Source organism: Artibeus jamaicensis, unplaced genomic scaffold, assembly GCF_021234435.1.
Source record: "Artibeus jamaicensis isolate MK-2021 breed Jamaican fruit bat unplaced genomic scaffold, CSHL_Jam_final contig_511, whole genome shotgun sequence".
Classification (NCBI taxonomy): Eukaryota; Metazoa; Chordata; class Mammalia; order Chiroptera; family Phyllostomidae; genus Artibeus; species Artibeus jamaicensis.
Genome location: NW_026521866.1, coordinates 706,483 through 726,251, shown reverse-complemented (window position 1 = coordinate 726,251; position 19,769 = coordinate 706,483). Strand labels below are relative to the sequence as shown.

Below are 19,769 nucleotides of genomic sequence, written 5' to 3'. Positions count from 1 at the left end.
ATGAAGATCACATGGAGGGTTAGCAACAGGGGTGTGGGAAAAGAAGAAGGGGGGAGAAGGTATAGAAAATAAGTAGCATAGATGGTAGGTAGAAAACAGATAGGAGAGGGCAAGAATAGTATGGGAAATATAGAATCTAAAGAACTTGAGACATGTGGACATAAACTAAAGTGGGGAGTGGCGGAGGAGGGGGTGTGCAGGGTGGAAGGGAATGAAGGGGGAGAAATAGAACAACTGTAATGGCATAATCAATAAAATATGTTTAAAAAGTTAAAAGTATATCTATAAAAGAAATGTTCAAACTGATGAAAAGCAAGGACCTACAACCAAGATTACTCTACCTAGCAAAAGTATCATTTAGAATAGAAGGTTAGATAAAGAACTTCCCAGAGAAGGAAAAGCTAAGTGAGTTCAAGAAACCAAACCAATATTATCTGAAATGTTAAAGGGCCTTCCTTAAGAAGATAAAAATATGAACAATAAATGACAATTAATACATATCTATCAACGATTAAATTTAAAAATCAAAATAAACAAACAAGCAGAACAGAGATAGAATCATAGATACAGAGAATGTTTTTATGGTTGTCCAATGTGAGGTAGGTTGGGGAGATAAGCTAAAGAGGGAAGGTATTAAGAAGTACAAATTTATAGTTACAGGATTATCACAGGGATGTAAAGTACAGTAAGTACAGCAAATATACTTAAGCTAGCCAAAGAACATATACGGATGACCCATAGAGATGAAGAATGGTGTAGGGATTGCCTGAGGTAGTGGGGGGCTGGGTGGAGGGGGGATAAAGGGAAAAAATTGGGGCAATTCTAATAGCATAATCAATAAAATATTATTTAAAAATATTGCAATAACTATGCATGGTGCCTGATGGTACTGGAAATCTCAGGGGGAACATTTTGTAAATGTATAATTACCTAACCACTATGCTGTACACCTGAAACTAATGCAAAATATATATTGAAAGTAAACAGTTATTGATAAATAATTTTTAAAAAGAAGGGGAAATGGCAGCAAAAGAGATTTGAAATCAATGGGAAGAATTTCTTGACTCTGAGGGCAAGGGGGGTAAAATAAATAAATAAATGTTCTGGCGTTTAATATAAAAGAATAGGCAAGCATTCAGAAGTCTTTATTGATCGGGACAAGTACCCTACAAATACTTTTTTAACACACTGCATACATAGTACTACAAACACACTACTGCTAACATTGTACTACAGTCAGGTTGCCTCAGTCAGTTTTATATCTCAGGCCTTCAGGATTCAGTGCTAGACTTAAAAGACAGTCTCATGACCAAAAAAAGAAAGATGGGGTAAGCATCTACATGTGCTTCTACAAACACAAATTTTTTTATGGATGCACGATTGAGTGCAAACAGGAGTTATTGCAGTGAATGTGAAGGATAAAGAGGAGTACAAGAAAAATCTTCTACTTTTTCTCTTATGTTTTTCTCAATTGTTTCAACTTCTAAACATAAATATGTATTAGTTTTATAGTTTTACAAAAAATTTTCTCCATTGATGGATAAATAGATAAACAAAGTATGATATATATATATATATATATATATAATGGAGTATTATTCAACCTGAAGAAGGATATTCTGACACATGCTAACAACGCGGATGGACCTCGAAGACATGTTCAGTGAAATAAGCCAGTCACACACACAAAAATATGGTACTACATAATTGCACTTAGATGAGGTACCTAGAGTGGTCAAATTTAGAGACATAAAGTAGAATGGTAGTTATCAGGGCTGCCAAAGGGGAAACAGAGCATTGTTGTTTGATGGGTACAAAGTTTCAGTTTGGGAAGGTGAAAAAGTTCTAGAGGTGGATGGTGGTCATGGTTGTACAACAATGTGAATGTCCTTAAAATAGTAAACATGGCAAATTTTCTAGGTTGACCAAAAGTTCACTTAGTTTTTTGTGTACAATGGCTCTAGTAGTGCTTAGTTGTCTTTAACTTCATTCAAAACAATTTCATTAGATTGTATTGTGACAACTGTCATATGACCATGAATTTTTCAAAAAATGCTCAAAATTGGTGAATTTCTGTGTAGCCATTTTAATATTGAAGATAAAAGGAAACATGCAACGTTTTTAGCATATTGTGTTTTATTATTTCAAGAAAGGTTAAAATGCAACTGAAATGCAAAGAAAAAGATTTGTGCAGTGTATGGAGAAGGTACTGTGACTGATAGAATGTCTCAAAACCAGTTTGCAAAGTTTCTTGGTACTATTTGACATTTTGGCCAAGTAATTTTTTGCTGTGGGGCTGTCTTATACATTGGAAGATGTTTAGCAGCAACCCTGGCCTCTACCCACTAGAAGCCAATAGCAGGAGATAAATCATAAAATACCCAAATCAATAAAGCAATTGGTGAAAGTGAAAAATGTGTCTTTTATTTTATGGAAAAAACTAAACAGACATTTTGGCCAACCAAAAGGTTTATGTATTATGTATTGTATCACAATTTTTTTAACATTTATTTATTTATTTGTTCATTCATTTATTTATTTATTTTCAGAGAGGGAGAAGAAAGGGGGAAAGAGAGTAAGAGAAACACTGATGGACCCCAAGTGAGAACCACCTAGCTCAGTCCAGTCAATTCCCAGATTCATGAGAGATGACAATAAAATGATTTTTATTATTTAAACTATTGAATTTGGGGTGATTTATTACGCACCAACAGATCACCAGAGCACTTTATAATAAGTTTTAAAATAGTCCTTAATTTTTTCTTGTAACTGTCATTACTTTTTTCATCTATTCATTCTTTCCACAAATTTTAGAATTATTCCTTCCATTCCTACTTCCTTCTAGTTTCTTTTCTTAGAATCTATTATTATAGTTGTAACCATGTTTATATAGAATCTTACTCTTTTTAAATAATGCCTTTAAAACTTTTTTCTATAGCTTCATAATTATATTTACTTAAATTCTTTATCTATTATTGGAGCTTTAAGTTATCTTTTTTCAACTTAAATACTTCTATAACAAATATATTCATGTATATAATGTTTTCAAGTAGTGAATTACCTCTTTAGTATAATTTTTCTGAGGTGAAAATTATTGGGTAAAAGAAGTAAAAGCATTTTTAAGGGTTTGGCACAGACTTTCCAAAAAAGTTATAACAATTTACACTTCCCACCAGTAATATATATAGATAACACCACAGTTATTCTAGAACTGCCTGTTATATTTTGTATATTTCAATTGGCAAAGTTTTAAAAATATTTTGGTTTGATTTGTACTTCTTTGATTACTAGTAATGTTGGACATTTTACCATCTGTGAATTACAGATTGTCTATTCATGTCCTTTATTAATTTATTGGAATCTTGTTTGTACTAACTTTGTGAGGTATGTTTATTTGTTTTTTGTTTGTTTGTTCATTTAGGAATTAACACTCAATTTTATTGGGCTCAAACCAGGAGTATATGAGCCTTGAGGACCTCTGCGTATCTGTCAATTTTCTTCTCCACGTTCTTCTAGGCCTGCTTCCTAGTCTCAGGAGCTGGGTATTTTTTTTCCTCCTGGTAATGGATCTTGGCCTTTCCCTTCTTCTTCTCCAGAGAGACTGTAACTGCCTGGTACTTCCAGCCAACTTAATGAGCCAGGCGCCCTTAGGTAGGCAAACTTCTGTGTAGGCTTCAGACATTCTACCTTGAGGGCAGCAGGAACCATCACTTGACTTTTCTTGTCTAAAGGCAGTGGGATCCCTTACCCTGCCTGCATTGGCTCAGTGGATTGAGTACTGGCCTGTGAACCAAAAGTTCATCAGTTCAGTTCCCAGTCAGGGCACATGCCTGGGTTGTGAGCCTGGTCCCCAGTTGAGAGTTTGCAAGAGGCAAGCAACTGATGTTTCACATATCAATGTTCCTTTTCCTCTCTTTCTCCATCCCTTCTCTCTAAACATAAATAAAACAAAACAAAATTAAGACACAGAATCCCATCAACAGGTCTCAACTGGGTCTTGTGGGGCAGCATGCCAAAAGATGCACCTGGGGGCTTGGAAGTGGTAAGCCCCATGGGATGGGCTGGTGTTCATCAAGGCCAGGTACTTCAACTTGTTTTTATATAAAATGCCAGAAATGTTGATGTCCTCACAGCACAACCATTACTTTCCAACCCAGCAAGTACCTGCTTGTCTGCTATAGCTGCCACGTGGCCAGGACATGGCCTTAGCCATTGAGCACTAGACCTGCCCATTTGCCATCTTTGGCAGGCACCTGGAAAAGCCTGACTTGGTGAGTTCTTGAGTGTTCAGCTCTTAATAGTGAAAGCTATGGAGTACCACCCAGAGCCCTGTTGAAGATGGGAGCCTCCAATCCCCAGCTGCCAGGCAGCCTTGCTGCTAACAGTTTGAAACTGCTTCCCTCTCTGGTTTTCAGGGAAGGGAGTGCATTGCCTCAGGTTAGACTCTCTCTCTGGCCCACCCAAGGATGACTGCACTGGAGACCAGCTTCCTTGCCATAACCTGAGACAATTCTTAAGGACCATCTGAGGCCTCAGCTGCTGCTGTTGCACCACCACTTAGCTTCTCCCTCTGCCCAGGTCTGCCACCCCCACTCCCTTGGTGCTGTTTCTAGAACCCTTCCTAATGCATTTTCCCTCAGCTTTACTGAGGTATAACTGATGAATAAAATTTTAAGATACGTATTTTTTGACATATGTATACATTGTGAAAGGACTCCCCCATCGAGTTAATTAACACATCTCATCTCACCTCACATATTTATCTCTTTTTTTGGTTGAGAACATTTCAGTTCTACTCTCTTAGCAAATTTCAATTATATAATGCAGTGTCATTAACTATGGTCATCATGTTACATATTTGTATCCTCAGACCTTATTCATCTTACATCTGAAAATTTATACGATTTTACCAACCTCTTCCTATTTCCCCATCCTCCAGTCCTTTTTCTACTCTCCATTTCTGAGTTTGACTTATTTCTTGTTAATTCCACCCACAAGTGATACCATGCAATGTTTGGCCTTCTCTGTCTGGCTTTCATTGGTATAATTCCCTCCAGTTTCATCCATGTTCTTGCATATGACAGAATTTCCTTCTTTCTATACTGATATCCTATTGTGTGTGTACACTGTATTTCTTTGATCCAATCATCCATTGACAGACACTTAGAGCTAAAAAAACTTCCTGTGTACAAAGCTTCATCTGAGCCTGTTGCCAGGAAACCTGATTTGTTTCTCAAGGACCTGTGATTATTTCCCATTCTTTTTCTACTTCTTTTTTTTGCCTTTTTTCTTATTTGTAGATGCTGAATTCCAAAATATCATACAGTCACATCTATCTTTTTCTATTTAATTTCTTGTAAACTTAAAAGGCCCCCTCACATACTATATATACACCAAGGTTTGATTAACATTTAGTTTTATTTTCTTCTACTCTTCCCATGGCTGCCACTTTTTTTTTCTTAACTTCTGATTCTGATGAACTTCATTTTTAGTTAAGGATTGGGAACAAATAAGCAAGTGCTATTTACTGACTCAGCCTCTCTTTCTCCCTTTACTTGTAACGCCTCTGTTATGTTGTAAATGGGGGCTGTGTTCTTTCCATGTCTGCAGCTGTAGGAAGATTGCTGATGAACCATTGCTTAGAAGTGATTTCCGACTCTATCAACAATTTCCTCCCTGTGCATGGGCTTCTTAAGTGTTCTTGCCCTGTTGATGAAGAGTTGGCCAAGTCCCGCGCTGCTCCTCTTCAGCGCAGCCCAGCACATTACCATGTCTAAGAAAAAGGCTGAATCCCATCACTGACCCTCCTTTACCTTCCAAGAAACTTAGCCCTACATTAATGAACTGGTAACTTTGCCCCCAAATACCAAATGAAACTTTGAGTTCAATACAGATATCCATGTTTATTGTCAAGTTGCCAAGAAAACATTTACAATTACACTTCTTAATTAAACCGAATGTTGTAAATGGGGGGAAGTATTAAGAACTTTATTATCTGATAAGCGTACTTTTTGTGTGTATTGCCAAGTGAGGATAGTATGCCCTTTTAATACACAGTCAGCATTCATGTTTTTGCCAAGTGAGCATGAGGCTTAATTCAAACGATCCCAGTGTATTTTGTGCCAACCAGGAAGTTGTTGTTCAGATCTGTCTGCAGAGCCTTAGCCAATGGGTATGGTTTTACTTGTGTGTTTTTTCCTCCTAAAAGTTCATGAGAAACCTGTTTATAACTTTTTCTGAACTAGAATTTCTGAACATAACCGAATGGAAGTCACAGGTTCTACACTTAGGTGTGATGTAAACAACCCCTTTAACCAAGTGAAGAGCTTAGGTTTCAGAACTTAGGTTTCCACAGAGCATCTGAGTATACCACAAACTGTGTCCTGAGTGCTCCTGGGTTAATGAGCATGTGGAGGAAACATCTAGTGCTTTCATACACATCACGCAGGACTCGAGCAACTGAAGATCTCCAGTATTAAAATAAATGTGGTACATAGTTGTGGAGGCATTGGAGAGAGGGTGATAAAACTATTCTCACAAATGCATCCCTTTGTTCATACTAGAGAGCCCCAGCTCACTGCCCAGACTTCCCTTAGTAGAAATTCACCAGGTAAGCACACTTTCTTTCCATGAGCCCCTCAATTCCATTTGTCCTTTTAATTCCTTTTCTTCTCCCAAAACCCAACCTTCCTATTTCTTAGTAGCACCGTATTCCCCCACGCATGCCCCCAAGATGTTAGCAGATCCCAAACCTCCTCTGATGTTACAGGTTTTCCCAGCTCCCTCCATGAATTGTAAATCAAAGCTATTCTCATCTTTGCATATATCTGCTACTAAGTGGAGGGGAAGAACAAACACAGGAGCCCGAGATTAGATAGGATGGGAAAGAAGCGGTTTGAGGTGATTCTCCACTTCCCAGGTATAGTCTGTCTTTTGCTTTTTTTGGGGTTGTTTTCAAGTACATTTATTTTTAATTACACATAGCTCTGACAGAAAGATTTAATCTCTTTATCATTGTCCTCTTTGGGTTTTCATATGGACTCAAATCTCCATCCCAACCGCTGCTCACATGTGTGAGCTTATGATGAAAAAGGAGTATTGGTTCCACTCTGACCTTGAATTACATGACAAAGCCTCACCTATCAGTTCAGCCTTGGTAGGAGCAAGTCCAAAGGACCTTTCCCTAGTTCCTAAGTAGTTCAACCACAAAATCTTGATACCATTTATATATTTCCACTGAAAGACATGTTCTCACTTCTTCCCACCTCATCATTTGCTTTCCTCTATAACTACTGTTTAAGGGTATAGAGTGAAAAAATTGGGGCAGCTGACTCTAGCCCACAGATGTCTTTAGGTAGCCACTGTATCCAGTCTGTGAAGTGGATAAAAGCCACAATCCTAGATGACCCAAGAGGCCTTGATTGAAACATTATCACAACTTCCTGGAAAAGTTTTAATATGTTTTTGGCAACCCTGTTGAAGAGTAAAGTGCCACACAATGTATTTGACAAAGGCATGGCTCAGATCACCATTACACCAAGCATTCTTCTCCAAGATCCAGTAAAACTACCCTGCTGACCCTTGGCTTACTTACTGACACACACAAAATATCATGTCTTATGTATCTAATGTTGGAGAACCTCATGCACCTGATCTTCCATGTTTGCCTAAGGGGTAAGCTCAGCATGAGATCCTGAAACCAGTGCCTTATTTCCCCCAGGAGACTGTCCAAGACCTTGGAAATAGACTGCTGAAAAGAAGGACAATGCAGCTAGGTGGTTCAGTGGTTCCTCACCCTGGTGGAAGTCCATTTATGCTGCTGTGAATGTTTAACCCCACCCCAAAATCATGACTGACTATATTATCCTGTGGTGGAGACTGCTAGTAGTCACTCACGCTTACTTCCATATTAGTAGAGTTTAAACTGAGCACTTGGCTGCCCAGATAGAAACTACATTTCCCAGATACCCATGAGGCTAGGTGTGGCCAAGTGAGTATCTCATTAAGTGACTAAGCGATGAGCAACTTCCTCCTCATTGCTTGGAAGGAAATGCAATGAGGAGGAAGTTGCCTGTCTGGAACTTCTGCTTTTTGTTCTGACCTCGAGCTGTAAAACCAAAGTGCCAAAATTTGACCAGGCATTTGAACAGGTCATAGTTTGACCAAGACTGTTATCTAATGCCAAGGTCTTAGAACTTTTTGTGTCATGTGGCCTGTTAAAAGTCTGATGACATATATGAATCCCTTCTCAGAAAAATATACCACAAAACACCCACTAAAGTGGATAAACTCTAAAAGACAAATAATCCCTAATATTTGGAAGAATGTAGAGCAACTGGAACTCATAGATTGCTTGTTAGTAAGAGTATAATCTCATTCAAATACTTTGGAAAACAGTTTGGCAGTATCTACTAAAGCTAAACATATATTTACTCTATGACCCAGCAATTCCACCCATAGGTTTATAGCCAACAGAAATGAGTTCATATGTATCCCCAAGATATATATGAGAATGTACATAGTAGTTTTATTTGAAATACTCAAAAACAGGAAATAACTCATGTCCATCGAGAGTAAAATAAATCAATCACTTGTCACTACCCAACAATAAAGGGAAGGGACTAACGATACACGTAAAAACTTGAATGAATCTCACAGACATTATACTTACTGAAAGAAGACAACAAAAAGTGTACACACTTAACTAGATTTATTTCAGTAATCATTTTGTAATACATACAAATATCAAACCATTATGTTGTGTATTGAAACCATTATATATGTGTGTCAATTATATCTCAATAAAACAATGTGCCCTGGCTGCTGTGGCTCAGTTGGCTGGAGCATAGTCCCCCCAGACCAAAATGTCATGGATTTGATTCTCGGTCAGGGCACATACCCACATTTCAGGTTCAGTCCCTGGTCAGGGCACATACAATAAGACAGCCAATTGATATTTCTCTGTCACATTGATGTTTCTCTCCCTCTCTCTTCCTGACTCTCTTTCTAAAAGCAATGAAAAAAATCCTCCAATGAGTGTTAAAAAATAATAAAAATTTTAAAAATAAGCCCTGGCTGGCATAGCTCAGTGGATTGAGCGCGGGCCTGCGAATCACACGATGATCGCGGTTCGATTCCCAGTCAGGGCACATGCCTGGGTTGCAGGCCAGTTCCCAGCAGGGGACTCACGAGAGGCAACCACACATTGATGTTTCTCTCCTCTCCTTCCCTTCCTCTCTAAAGATAAGTAAATAAAATCTAAAAAAATAAAAAATAATAATATTTTGCCCTGACTGGTGTGGCTCAGTTGGTTGGGTGTCATCCCACAAAACAAAAGATTGTGGGTTAGATCTGTGGTCAGGGCACATGCCTGGGTTAGGTCCCCAGGCAGGCTGCATGTGAGATGCAGCCAATTTATGTTTCTCTCTCACTTCGATGTTTCTCTTCCTTTCTTTCTCTCTCCTTCACCCTCTCTCTAAAAACCATAAAAATAAAAATAAAGTAATATTCTGAGGCTGAGGGGCAAAATGAATAGACAGAGCAAATAGGATTTTTAGAGCACTGAAAATACCCTCTATAATATTATGATATAGCTATATGTCATTATCCTTTTGTCCAAACCCATAAACTGTAGAGTATATGTAAACTACAGACTTACTTTGGGTGATTATGATGTGTCAATGTAGGCTCATCCTTGGTACAAAAACTATCATTTTGAAGTGAGATTGGTAATGAAGCTATGCATGTGTGGGAACAGGGGGTATACGGGAAAATCCCTGTACTACCTTCTGAATTTTGTTATATGCTTAAAAGTGCTCTGAAAAATAAAGTATGTTGTTTTTTTTAAAAAGTATACACACTATATGATAGAATATACATGGGTGTCAAGAACAGATAACACCACTTACTGATAACAGAAGTTCAAATAATAATTACCTTTGTGAGAGAGGCACCACAAAGAACTGGGGAAGACCACAAAGAAACTCTGTAGGGAGATGAAAAAGTTCTGTATTTTGATGGCATTGAAAAGTATAATTTCACCTAGCTATACACTTAAAATTTGTTTGTATTTTATTCACCTGACTGTGTATGTATTATAACTCAGTGAAATAGAATATACAAATAAATAGAAAATAAAATTCTTAAAATTACAAAGAAATTATTTTGAAATACATTGTTAAAATATTACAAATGTTATATTTTTTCCTGTTTATTGAATGTATTGGACTGACACTGGTTAACAAAATTATACAGGTTTCCAGTGTACAATTCTACAACACATCATCTGTCCGCTGTACTGTGTGTTTACCATCCCAAGTCAAGTCTCCACTCCATCATCATGTACCCTGCCATAACCTCCTTCAATCTCCCCACCCCCTTATCCCAGCAATCACCATGCTGTTGTCTGTGTCCGTGAGTTCTTTCCTGCTTTTGTTTTTTTTCTGCCAAGGCCCCCACTCTCCATACCAAGCCCACCCCTAACAGCTGTCGGTATGCTGTCTGTGAGTCTATTTTCTTGTTAGCTCATTTAGTTCATTAGATTCCACATATGAGTGAAATCATATGGTGCTTGTCTTTCTCTGCCTGGCTTATTTCATTTAGCATAATATTCTTCATGTCCATCCATGCTGTCACAAAGGGTAAAATTTACTTCTTTTTGATAGCTAAGTACTATTCCTTTGTGTAAATGTACCACAGTTTTTTTTATCCACTCATCTATTGATGGATACTTAGGCTGCTTCCAAATCTTGGTTATTTATAACAAATGTTTTCAAAGCTAATTTGTGATATTGTAATATATAAGGTCTGTCCAGAAGGTATCCAGTCATGTAAAATGAAAAAATAGAGACATTTACTGAAGAAGAAGGCACAAGAAACATTGCACATAGGACAAGGATGCCTCAGTCCCTTTCAAAGTAGACATCTTGGGACCTCACACAATTCTCCCAGTTGCCATCAGCTGTCCATTATATTTTTCTGAATCTCATCCATGTCCTGAAATCTCTTCCTTTTCAAAGATTATTTTAGTTTGTGGAAAAGCCAGAAGTCACAGGGTGCCAAATCTGGGCTGTAATGGGACTGAGTCACCTGGATGATTTGATGTTTTGCCAAAAAACTCTGTGTGAGATGTGATATATGAATGGGTGGGTTGTTGTGATGAAGCTGCCAGTCAGCAGTTGCCCATAGCTGTGGCCTTCTGAATCATACAAACAGCTTCTGCAGAGGAATGTTCATGCTTATTGCAAAATTTGATGCAGATTCTTTGCTCTACTCACTCAGTCATTTATTTTATTTATTTTTATTTTTATTTTTATTTTTTTTAAAATAATTTTATTTAGTTATTTTTCAAGCACAGTTTTTTGTCTATTTCTCCCATCCCAGCCCCCCCCACCCCGTGCTCCCCACCTCCTTCCCATTTTCCACCCCCCTTAGTTCTCGTCCCTGTGTCCTTCATATTTGTTCCTCCAAATCCCTCCCCCTTTTCCCCCTTAAATTCCCTTCCCTCTCCCCTCTGGTCACTGTCCCCTTGTTCTCTATTTCAGCGTCTCTGTTTTTGATTCTGCTTGCTTGTTTGTTTTGTCACTCAGGCATTTTTAATGCGGTGGCCATGCAGTACACATACTCACTCAACAGTGTCTATTGCCCTCGCTGACTAGTACAGTGAAGTCATCATTGTTCATACATGCATATTCCAGTCCACTCTCCTTGGCTGCCAGATTATATTGATGCCACACAAACTGTTCTTGTTATATTAACAATGGCTGGACTTTTTCTAGACAGATCTCGTCTATGTTTCTTCAGTGATTTATCAAATAATAAGTAGCAGGAGGTTTAATAAATACCACAATTCAAAGTAATGATGAATATAGCTGATATTTGAAGATAATTAAAAATTATATAAGATACCTATTATTTCTTCTGGTGATAAATTCACAAGTACTGCTAATTAAAGAATATGAAGTAGAGATATAATTTTTTCCCATTCAAATTTGTGGAGCCTCTGAAATCTATTCATAGGATCTTCGGAGATCCAAGAACAGGGGTTAAGAAGCCCTGAGGGGACTTCCGCCAAGATGGAGGTTTAGCTGGATGTGCCTGCCTCCTCACACAACCAAGTTTAGGGACAACTAAATATTAGCATCACAAAACACAACCAGAACACGGAAAACTGAACTTTTCGGAAGTCCGCTAACAACAAATTCTTCAGCCTGACCGGTAAGGGGCGAAACCGGCGTCGGGTGAGGACCTACAAAGGAGGGCTCGGTCGGACCGGGCGCGGAATCCGGGCGCGCGAATCCAGTCGCTCGGGTTCCAAACCCAGGATTGGACCTGGTGAGCCACCGAGCAGCCCACCCAGGGAGCGACACAGTGGGGAGGCGGTGGCAACGAGTTGACTGTGGTTGCCTGGTTGCGCACGAGTGAGGGAGTGAGCGGTTGGACCGGCCCGGCGGTTGGACCGGCCCAGCGGTGGCGGTGCGGCAGCTGCGGCAGCGGAGGCGGTGGCGGCGTGCCATTTCCCGCTCTGACCACGCCCCCACATACAGCGTCACAACCCAGCGACCTGGGACTCCAAGGCGCCGCTTGTCCCACTTAAAGGGCCAGAACAGACCAAAAATGTCGCAGGCAGAACTCAAAGCCCCAGAGATAAATCTAAATGACGAAGAAATAGCAAAACTCTCAGACGCACAGTTTAAAACACTGGTCATCACCTTCCTCACAGATTTGGTGGATTACAGCCACAAATTAGAGAAACATATGGAGGCTAAATTAAGGGAAATGAATGGAATTCCACAGGAATCCCATAGAGATGAAAAGGAAACTGGGACTCAAATCAATGCAGTGGACCAGAAGAAAGCAAATAATGGACAAACAGAAAAGAGTCAAGGAGCAAGAATTCAAAGAAATGAGGAGAGTCTTAGGAACCTCCAGGACATCTTTAAATGCTCCAATATCCGAATTATAGGGGTACCAGAAGGGGGGGAAAAGACACAACCACCAGTGGAAAAACTATTTGAACAAATAATAAAAGAAAATTTCCCCAATCTGGCAAAGAACAGAACTTACAGAAATCCAAGAAGCCCAGAGAGTACCAAAAAAGTTGAACAAGAGAACTCAGCATATTAAATATTATAATTACATTAGCCAAAATTAAAATGAAGGAAAGAATCCTGGAAGCAGCAAGAGCTAAGGGGACAATCACCTACAAAGGAGTCCGCATCAGGCCTGTCAGCAGATTTCTCAAAGAGACCTTACAGGCAAGAAGGGGCTGGAAAGCAATATTCCAAGTCATGAAATCTAAAGACCTACAACCAAGATTGCTCTACCCAGCAAAACTCTCATTTAGAACGGAAGGACAGATAAGGTGCTTCTCAGATAAGACCAAACTCAAGGAGTTCATCATCACCAAGCCCTTATTATACGAAATGTTAAAGGGACTTATCTAAGAAAAAGAAGATAAAGAAACATGAACAGTGAAAGGACAACAAACTCACAGTTATTAACAACCACACCTAAAACGAAAGCAAACTAAAAGGACAGCTAGAGCAGGAGTGGAAACATAGAAATGAAGATCTCAAGGAGGGTTAGCAACAGGGGAATGGGAGGAGGAGATGGGGGGAGAAGGTACAGAAAACAGGTAGCATAGACAGTAGATAAAAAATAGATGGGGGGGGGCGAGAATAGTTTGGGAAATATAGAACCTAAAGGACTTGAGACACATGGACATAAACTAAAGGGGGTGTGTGGTGGGGTTGGGGGGCAGGGTGGAGGGGAATGGAGGGGGGAATAGAACAACTGTAACAGCATAATCAATTCAAAAAAATAAATAAATTTAATTTAAAAAAAAAAAAAAGAAGCCCTGAGGGATGGCAGAGCAACAATATGGAGGTACCTGGATCACACAATGACCACATAAAGCAGAGCCTATCAGTCTGGCGCATTTCTCTCAGGGCTATTAAGTAAGAGTGAAATCAACTTATATTTTGGATGAGTTATCTTGTTTTAGGTCTCTTTATTACAGAAGCTTAGACTTTACCCTAACTAATGCAGACCACTACTAGGTGAATTCATAAACTTGTGATCCTCTTTCACTAAGTCTAAGTTGGGAACTATTTCTCAGACCCTGGTTATTTGGGAATCAGCTGCCTGTTGAAATCCCCTATTTGATTATCCTCTCTGAGAAGAGGCATCTACCAGGTGAGACCCTTACTGTCTGTCCCCTCCCTCCCCTTTTCATTCTTTCCCCCCATCTCAGTGTCAAGCACGGATTCAGAATTGAGACCACGTTAAAGCACTCTGACTTAAAATCACAGTACCAACTCTGAATGTCTAAAATTATCTCAAAATAAAAAGATAAGCTATATACAATCTGAAAAATTATAACCTTCTGGTACTTAGATCAGGTGGCTCAGACATACAGCCCCACTGCTTGATGGTGTATCCAAATCCTGGGTTCTAAGTCTTCAAATCACCATCTTCAGCAATGGGGATTATCACTGGCCAAACGGGGACTGCCACCTAAGAGCTCCAGGTAAAAACTCAAAAGCACACATTCACAAACACACGCACACATGATTAAAACTGTGCTCAGCATCCAATCCAATATCACCCAATTGATAAGGAGGAAATTCTGTCCCTGATAAGATTTAGAACTAAGTAAAAAATGTTTAAGAAAATTAAATCTGCAACATAATACAATATATGTATTATATTTTTATGTCATGAAACTTACAAGTTTGAATTTTATATACTTCTAAAGCTTGATATGTTATTAGAGTCAGAGAAGTTAGCATAGTGATTCAAATTTAATCTGCATAATTATTTGAGTTGTAATTATTTAGTTGAAATCTCTCTATGCTTTTTTACTATTTGAATATTGAAGAAAATGTAAGTTTAATTTTTCAAGTTTAGCTATTTGAGAACTTAAAAAAATTCTGTTTCATAAAAGCCTGAAGTACTTCTAAAAATCAAGTTTATTTTCAATATACAAACAATTTGAAATATTTAAGGGAATTTCTTCCGGCCAAGATGGAGGCGTAGGTAGACACGCTGTACCTCCTCGAACAACCAAAATAAAAACAAAAACCATTCAGAAACAAAGTAACAACTAAAACTGAAAGAAAATTGAACTGTATGGAAGTCCGACAACCAAGGAGTTAAAACAGACACAATCATCCAGACCGGTAGGTGGGGCAGAGTCAGGAGGCCTAGCGGAGAGGGGTCGCAGCACAGGAAGGAGTGACACTGGGCTTGCTAGGCACCCTGGGCAAACAAGGAACCCAGGTGGGCAAGGTGGCACCGGGCAGACACTGGGTGTGGGGTGGCAATGGACAGACCCAGCGAGGCAACGATTGAGAAGTGGGGCACCTTGTGCAAGGTAGCTGGCTGACCAGGCAGCAGTCCCACATTTGAACGCAGATAACTGGGGAGCGAGACAGATGCACAACCCAGGGTACTAGTGCCGGGAAATAAAGCCTCAAAACACCGATTAAAAACACTTGTGAGGGTTGAGGCACAGGGATAGACTCCCACCCTCACAGGAAAGTTTTTTGGAGAGACCCACAGGGTCCTAGAATGCACACAAGCCCACCCACACAAGAATCAGCACCAGAAAGGCCCGGTTTGCTTCGGGCAAGTGGTGGAAGGGACTGAGGTACAATAGAGAATGGAGCAAAGCACCATTTTTTTCCTTCTTGGACCCTGCCCCCACATACAGCTTCACAACCCAGCAACTTGGGTTGCTTCACCCTGGTGAACATCTAAGGCTCTGCCCCTTGTACATAAGAGGTGTGAACAGACCAAAACATTATGGCTCAAGCCGAAAAACAGCTCAAAGCTCCAGAGCCAATACTTCTAAGTGACAAAGAGATAGCCAACCTATCAGATGCACAGTTCAAAACACTGGTGATCAGGATGCTCACAGAACTGGTTGGTTTTAGTCACAAATTAGAGGAACATATGAAGGCTAAACTAATTGAATGAAGGAAACTGCACAGGGAACCAAAAATGATGGGAAGGAAACTGGGACTCAAATCAAGGGAGTAGACCGAAAGGAAGAAAGAACCATCCAACCAGAAAAGAATAAAGAAATAAGAATTCAAAAAATGAGGAAAGTCTTAGGAACATCCAGGACATCTTTAAACGTTCTAATATCCAAATTATAGGGGTACCAGAAAGAGAAGAGGAAGAGCAACAAGTGGAAAACTTATCTGAACAAATAATAAAGGAGAATTTCCCCAATCTGGCAAAGGCAATAGATTTCCAGGAAGTTCAGGAAGCTCAGAGAGTCCCAAAGAAGTTGGACCCAAGAAGGAACTCACCAAGACACATCATAATTACATTAGCCAAGATAAAAATGGAGAGAATCCTAGAAGCAGCAAGAGATAAGGAGACAGTCACCTACAAAGGAGTGCCCATCAGACTGTCAGCTGATTTCTCAAAAGAGACCTTACAGGCAAGAAGGGGCTGGAAAGAGGTATTCCAAGTCATGGAATCCAAAGACCTACAACCAAGATAGCTAGCTCTATCCAGAAAAGCTTTCATTTAGAATGGAAGGGCAGATAAAGTGCTTCTCAGATAAGATCAGATTCAAGGAGTTCATCATCACCAAGCCCTTATTATATGAAATGTTAAAGGGACTTATCCAAGAAAAAGAAGATAAAAAACATGTATACTAAATGACAGCAAACTCACAATTACTAAAAACCACACCTAAAATAAAAATAAACTAAGCAAACAACTAGAACAGAAAAAGAACCACAGAAATGAAGATCACATGGAGGGTTAACAACAGGGGAGTGGGAGGAGGAGAGAGATGGAAAAGGTACAGAGAATAAGTTGCATAGATGACAGGCAGAAAATGGACAGGGGGAGGGCAGGAATAGTATGAGAAATGTAAAAGCTAAAGAACTTGACACATGGACATGAACTAAAAGGGGGGAATGTGGGAGGGAGAGGGTGTCTAGTGTGGAGGGGAATGAAGGGGGGAAATGGGACAACTGTAATAACATAATCAATAAAATATATTTTAAAAATATTTAAGGGAATTTCATTTGTAAAAGCTCCTCTAACATGGCTAAAATGTATCAAATTATTAATTAGAGTAAAATGTGAGTTGAATGTAAATGTTTAAGAAAGAACTAGATGTTTACCAAGTTTAATTAATTGCCATTAATTTTTAACATTAAAGTAAACCCCTGAAAGACCAGCAAAATCTCTTATTTAACTAAGACCCCATTCGTGATGACTAACTGCTCAGACACACCTATTTGTGAGATTCTCACACTGGACTGGTTCTCAAAGTCATTTAAAATATGTATTGCTCAGCCTCTGCTCCAAACTGAGTCAGAAATTGGGGTGAAGTCTGGGAGCTATGGACTTCCTCTTCCTGTTCCAGGGATAAGGCAACTTCTAGTGCACTAATGTCTATTTAATATTAATTTTATTCATCACCATGGTTCCAATGAGGAACTTAAAATGTTTTGCATATGCTATTTGATTCATGCTAATATCTGGAAATGTTGTAATCATAACTCCAAGTGTGTTGGACTTACAAATGTCTCCATGGCAATGATTCACTTTGTGGTCTCCTTGGTGAGGTTTATAAGGACCCTCAAATATATTTAAAATTCTAAATTATTTTGATTTTGAGCAGACACACATAAAGAAATGTTTTTCAGAATAACTCTTTATACCTTTTTCAGGAGTACTATAAAAAGGAAAGACCAAAAGAAAATAGGAAGAAAGGTAATAGTAATAATCAGTCCTTCTCATGAGAGCTTATTTTATACAGCAATGAAATAGAATATTAAGGTTGAATATATAAAACTGAATCACATAGCCTACATAATTTTTAATCTGACACTTATTTGTCAAAATTCATATTGTATTATTTATTTTCTTTTAATATATTTCATTGATTATGCTATTACAGTTGTCCCATTTTTTCTCCCCTTTATTCCCCTCTGCCCTGCATACCCCCTCCCACAAACATTCCCCAACCTTAGTTCATGTCCATGGGTTGTACATATAAAATCTTTGGCTTCTTTATTTCCAATACTATTCTCAATCTACCTCTGTCTATTTTGTACCTACCATTTATGCTTCTTATTCCGTGTAGCTTTCCCCCATTACCCGCCTCCATGTGATCTCCATTTCTGTGATTTTGTTCCTGTTTTAGTTGTTTGGTCAGTTTCATTTTGCTTTTGTTTTAGGTTCAGTTGTTGATAGTTGTGAGTTTGTTGTCATTTTACTGTTCATAGTTTTGATCTTCTTTTTCTTAGATAAGTCCCTTTAACATTTCATATAATAAGGACTTGGTGATAATGAACTCCTTTAACTTGGCCTTATCTGGGAAGCACTTTCTCTGCCCTTCCCTTCTAAATGATAACTTTGCTGGATAGTGTAATTGAATGTAGGTCCTTGCCTTTCATGACTTGGAATACTTCCTTCCAGCCCCTTCTTGCCTGTAGCGTTTCTTTTGAGAAATCAGCTGATAGTCTTATGGGAATTCCTTTGTAGGTAACTGTCTCCTTTTCTTTTGCTGATTTTAAGGTTCTCTCCTTATCTTTAATCTTGGGTAATATAATTATGATGTGCCTTGGTGTGTTCCTCCTGGGGTCTAACTTCTTTGGGACTCTCTGAGCTTCTTGAACTTCCTGGAAGTTTATTTCCTTTGCCAAATTAGGGAAGTTCTCCTTCATTATTTTTTCAAATAAATTTTCAGTTTCTTGCTCTTTCTCTTCTCCTCACATCCCTATGATTCATATGTTGGAATGTTTAAAGTTGTCCTGGAGGTTCCTGAGCCTCTCCCCATTTTTCTGAATTCTTATTTCTTCATTCTATTCTGGTCGAATGTTTATTTCTTACTTCTGCTCCAAACTGTTGATTTCAGTCTTGATTTCCTTCCTGTTACTGTTGGTTCCCTGTATATTTTCCTTTATTTCACTTTTCATAGCCTTCACTTCTTCCTGTACTTTGTGACCATACCCAACCATTTCTGTGAGCACCCTGATTACCAGTGACTTTAACATCTAATAGGTTGGCTATCTCTTTGTTGCTTAGTTCTATTTTGGGAACTTTGATTCGTTCTTCCATTTGGGCCATATTTCTTTCTCTCAGCACACTTATGTTGTAAGCGGCAGAGCCTTAGGTATTTGCCAGGGTGTGGCAACCCACCTTGCTGAGTTGTACTTCTGTATGTGGGGGAGGGGTCCGAGAGGAAACAATGTCACTTGTTCAACTCTTTCAGTCACCTCCTCCACTACCCACAAACAAATTGGGCCCATCCGGTGCTAATTCCCAGGTGAGTGAGTTTGCGTACATTCTAGGACACCTTGGGTCTGTCCAACAAACTCTCTTGTGAGGCTGGGAGTTCTTCCCATCACTACAACCCTTACAGGTTTTTACAATCGGAGACTTTGAGGCTTCATTTCCCCATTCTGGAACCCTGGGTTATGCTGTCTGTCTTGCTCCTCAGTTGCTCCTCCCAGTTCATCTGCATGCAAAAGTAGGAACAACAGCTCCGTCAGCAGTCACCTCACCCACTGCACCAGCCACCATCTTGCTGCAAGTCCTCTCCATCCTAGCTGCCTGTCTCTGCCCTTCTTCCCAGTCTAGATAATATTTCTTCTTTAACTCCTTGGTTGTTGGACTTCCACATAGTTCAATTGTCTGGTAGTTCTGGTTATTTTACGTTTTTATATTTGTTGTTGTCCTTCTTTGGTGAGAGGAGGAAAAGTGTATGTACCTATGCCTCCATCTGGGCCAGA

At 39.2% G+C, this 19,769-nt stretch overlaps 1 pseudogene; it reads right to left on the bottom strand.

Annotated features, from left to right (window-relative positions):
* Window positions 1–3,446: 3,446 nt before the first annotated feature.
* On the bottom strand, window positions 3,447–19,104 carry LOC119055805 (60S ribosomal protein L13a-like; annotated as a pseudogene).
* Between the last annotated feature and the right edge of the window lie 665 nt (window positions 19,105–19,769).